This window comes from Gekko japonicus, unplaced genomic scaffold (genome assembly GCF_001447785.1).
Source record: "Gekko japonicus isolate JY-2015 unplaced genomic scaffold, Gekko_japonicus_V1.1 scaffold1424, whole genome shotgun sequence".
Lineage (NCBI taxonomy): Eukaryota > Metazoa > Chordata > Lepidosauria > Squamata > Gekkonidae > Gekko > Gekko japonicus.
Genome location: NW_015173173.1, coordinates 245,309 through 250,050, shown reverse-complemented (window position 1 = coordinate 250,050; position 4,742 = coordinate 245,309). Strand labels below are relative to the sequence as shown.

Sequence of the window (4,742 nt, the reverse complement as noted above, 5' to 3'; positions counted from 1 at the left end):
GTCTACTTTTAGGTGAGATTTCCGTTATTACTTGTGGCCTGCATCTTTTAATCCATTAATCAAGTAAAAACAGCCTGGTTGCTTGATAAAGTGGTGCCTGCATTAGCCTGGTGGTGCAAAGTGCCATCAAACTGCAGCTGACTTATAGCAACCCCGCAGGGTTTTCAAGGCAAGAGATGTTCAGAGGTGGTTTTGCAGTTGCCTGCCTCTGCGTAGCAACCCTGAACTTCCTTGGGGGTTTCCTATCCAAGTACTAACCAGGGCTGACACTGCTTAGCTTCTATGGTCTGACAACTTTGAGCTAGCTAGCTTGGGCCATCTAGCAGATTAGGAAAAAAATATTTTGTATATCAAGTGCTTAGATAGTTTAGTGTCTAGGAAAAGAAGTAGAGAACCAGGAAAGCATTGGGATCAAATCTTTTTTTTTAACATTTTTATTTATTAGATGTTCTTAATTATACAATACATACAAATCCACATTTCAAATACAATTAGAGTCTATTAAGTTCTCTTTTCCTCTATCCATTTATATACTCTTGCCAGGGCTATTTTTGGGCAGGAACGCACAGGAACGGAGTTCCGGCTGGCTCCCAAGTTGACCATGCCCAGCAGGAACTCATTAGCATAATAGGCCACACCCAACAGCAGAAACTCATTAGGATTGGCTACATTAGGGGTGTGTGGCCTAACATGCAAAGGAGTTCCTGCTACAAAAAAGCCCTAGGCTTTGACAACAAACAAGGTAAACAGAATAACAAGCAAAAGGTGGGTGTGGCTGGATGAGCACACTTGGTGCAGCCTAATGTGCTAATGAGATGTGCTGTCAGAGATGTGGCCTAATATGCTAATGACTTCCTGCTGTTGGGTGTGGCCTATTATGCTAATGAGTTCCTGCTGGGCTTTTTCTACAAAAAGAGCCCTGCTCTTGACCATTTCTTCAAATAAACTTTATCATCTTTACCTTGCAATGATATATTTAATTTATCCATTTCTGCTAAATTCAAGATTTTATTAGTTATTTCCCCTTCCCCGGGCGTTTTCTCAGATTTCTCAGGGATCAGATCTTGAGACCCTGTGTGGTGAAATGGTTAGAATGACTGGGTTCAAATCCTCATTCCCTTATGAATCTCACTGAATCAAACCTCACAGGTTGACTCACAGAGAGATCTGTTGCAGCAAGAACAAACAGAAGCCTTGTGGCACCTTAAGGACTTTGTAGCATAAAGTCTGACAAAGTAAGCTCTAGTCCACTTCATCAGATCAGATTCTATCAGAGAATAAAACATTACTTGTTTAGACGATGAAACAAGACTCCTACTTGTTTTTGCTACCACACAGGATGTCAGGATAAAATGAGGAAGGGAGGAGCAAGTATGCCATTTTCTAAGAAGAGCAGCAGAGTAGATAATAGATACAGGGAACTCTAGATCTGCCAAGAACATTCTCTTTAGAAAAGGCTTTGGGTTACTGGCAGTGTTCCCTCTAAGCTGAGTTAGTGTGAGCCAGCTCAGTTTTTTAGCCTCCAGCTCACACATTTTTGTCTTAGCTCAGGAAGGATGGCTCCAAAGCAAACTAATTTATGTAGTAGCCAAATCACTTGGTCACAACTTTAATGCCAGTAGCTCACAAAGCAGAATTTTTGCTCACAAGACTCCACAGTTTAGAGGGAGCATTGGTTACTGGCATGGTGGAGTACTAATCTTATATTTGAAAGGGTTTTATGAGCTTGTTGTTGTTCACCTTTTGGTATTATTTTGATGCAAGCTGCTGCAACAGACTTTGGCTGGGCCTACAAGGTCACAAATGTATCAGTCAATCAATCACACCAATGCCATGATCTCAGTCAATGGTGTTAGGCCCACTGTCTCACAATCTCAGCCCTTCATCTGCAATATGAGGCAAAAGGTGAAGCCACTTTGCCAAACCTGTGTAGGTGGATTTGGCCAATGTCTGGCTGGAAGACTCAGTAGGATTCCCTGTATATGCTGCTTTAAGTTCCATCATGGAGAAAAGATGGGACATACATAACTATTATGGAACTACCTTTTCGGTCTGATGCAAGGATTACCCATATACAGTTTGTGAGCTCTCTGAAGATTCTAAAGTGCCATATAAGTGTTCCACTTTATTATTCACAGGATCAGAATTTTGGTATAGAATGCAGGAGCAAGAAAGTGTTTAGTGAGTTGCCAACCCCCCAAACACTAACCTTATGGGCATGTTGCGAATCAGGCTGCCACAGCCCTTCCTCCACAAGTTCATTGGAACTATTGATCTACTTTAGAAATTGGCATCACAGGATCTCCACTCTGGAGTGGAGGGGACGTGGCTCAGTGGCAGAGCAGCATATGATGCATGCTGAAGGCCCCAGGTTCAATCCCTGGCATCTCCAGCTAAAAGGATAAGGTAGAAGGTGATGTGAAAGACCTCCACCTGGAACAGTAAACACCCACAGCTAGTCTCAGAAGACAATACTGACATTGATGGACCAAGGACCTGATTCAGTATAAGGCAGCTTCATGTGTTCATGTGTATGCATTCACAGGTATAAAAAGATAAAGGTAAAGGTTCCCTTGCTCGAAAGTCAGTCGAGTCCGACTCTACGGTTGCGGTGCTCATCTCCGTTTCAAAGCCGAAGAGCCAGCGCTGTCCGAAGACGTTTCCGTGGTCATGTGGCCGGCTCCCATAAAGTTCATAGAGAAAGATACAAAGGATAATGGATTCAGGAATCTAGACTCTTTAAAAAAGCCCAAGAGCTGCACTTCTTTATTCAAATGAACACCACTGCAGTAGGACTTGCTTTTCCCCTGCCAAAGATGCCTCTGTCCATCAGGAGTGTGTGGCTATTTACACTATAGAAAGAAAGGCAGTAGCAATGGTGGGATTTTGCCATATGATATTATTAAACATGATCCTACTGGGGGGAAAGGTGAGGGGAGGTGGGAGGGTTCTTTTGTTTTCAAGACAGGACTTCCAGGATGTTTTTTTTTTTTAAATCCTTGGACAGCTCCTGTTATGGCAGTTAACAGTGACAGCTGTAAATAAGAGGCAATTGTAGAGAGGCTGTGGTTTGGCATCACTGCAGTGCTTTGACAGTATCCTATCCCACACACCCCACAAAACACAAAAGAATCACAAGCAGAAGTTGATTCAATTTCAGATCTCACGTGTAGGGGAAATGCTGAGGTTTTCTAAAAATTGTCCTACAAACTCTTGTTAGGTTAGAAGGGAAGAAATAAATTGTTCACCAGTATTCCCTATAGTAGAGACAGTGTGTGTGGATCTGATTTAGCAGGAAGTGGCTTAGAAGTGAAGGGTTCTGTATTATTATCCCCACATTTTAGAGGGAGGTTGAGAATGACTGGCAAACAGTAGTATTATCATCATCATCCTGATATGCAAGGTTAGTACTGCATGGCTTAGAGTATGTGATCTGAAGAACTGTGCATGCACAGGAAAGCTTATACCCAGAATTAAACTTTGCTGGTCTTAAAGGTGCCACTTGACTCAAACTTTGTTCTTATACAACAACCCTCTAGGGCAGCATCATTACCCCCAGAAACAATACAGTAACGTTGCTAGTGCCATATTATAACACACATACTACCCATGAGAGTGGAGGGACTTGCTGAGTGAGAAATCTGTACCTTAACTGCCAAGAAAACTCAGCGGAATTTACCGGGGTTCATTACCAACAGCACACGCATAAGGATCTGGACTAAGGGTTGCAACCCGAATAAACATGCTGTGGATCGGGCTGGACCTGTGCAAATAACCAAGCAAGGGAGCGGGACCACCAGTGTCTCCCTCTCACTTACGCAGGGGGTGGGGAGGAAAGCGTGAATAAACAAAATACCTTAGTTCAAAGCTTCCCAAAGTAGGGGCACTCGTTTTTTGGGGAAGGGGGGGATTCCAAAGACCGAGGGGTGCAAAGCTAGCGCAGGCTGACAAGTGGCCGACCCTACTGAAAAACCGAATCGCGCACGCTTTTGGGTAATCCATTCGCAGAGAGCACTCCCCAATCTTGCAAAGGCTTTCTCGTTTTGCCACGGCGGGAAGAACCGCTCCGTGCCCGGAGTTGCCACCTAAGCCGAGCCTCCGTTCTTCTGACCCGCATAACAGCCGCCTGTGAACGAGGGGAGGGGGGAAGTCGCTCATGCGCACCGCCTGCGTCAGGCTACAAGGGAGGGAGAGGGAGCGAGGCACAGAACTGGCGCCTGCGCAAAGAGGACGCGAGGCGGGAGGGAGAAGTCAGGGAGCAGGCGAGCAAGGGAGGGTTTATCGGGCGGCCGATTTTGATTAAAATATTCAAAATGGCGGACGGAGGAGCAGCGAGTCAAGATGAGAGTTCGGCGGCGGCGGTGGCGGCAGGTAATCATTACTGCATTTTACATATTCATATTCATACTCGCACACGCGGCCCCCCCCGCCGCCCGCCTTCCCCGCTTAGCATAATTTATTAGTACTCAGGATTATTATAATTAACGGCGCAGGAGGGAGCTGGGGGGTAGCCGCCGTGCGGGGAAAAGCGAGAGGCACACAGACACACGCGCGGGCACGGGGGGCAACGGGCACGATCCCCCACCCTCGCCCTCAGAGCCCCGCTCGGGCAGCTAGGCCCAGCGCGGTCGCCGCCGCCACCAAGCCGTTTTACATATTTATACTAGAGCCGTAGAAGCCTCCCGGACGCACAAGTGTGTCCGTGTGTGTGTGTGTGTGTGTGAGGGGAGGGCACAATACTG

The 4,742-nt window shown here is 46.0% G+C and overlaps 1 protein-coding gene across 1 annotated transcript in view; it reads left to right on the top strand.

Annotated features, from left to right (window-relative positions):
• Positions 1 to 4,327: 4,327 nt before the first annotated feature.
• POU2F1 (POU class 2 homeobox 1) overlaps positions 4,328 to 4,742 on the top strand; it is a 130,830-nt gene continuing 130,415 nt past the window's right edge. Inside the window, exon 1 of the mRNA XM_015422554.1 lies at positions 4,328 to 4,371. The gene's annotated coding sequence lies outside the window, so the exon portion shown is untranslated. The remainder of the gene's footprint in view (positions 4,372 to 4,742) is intronic.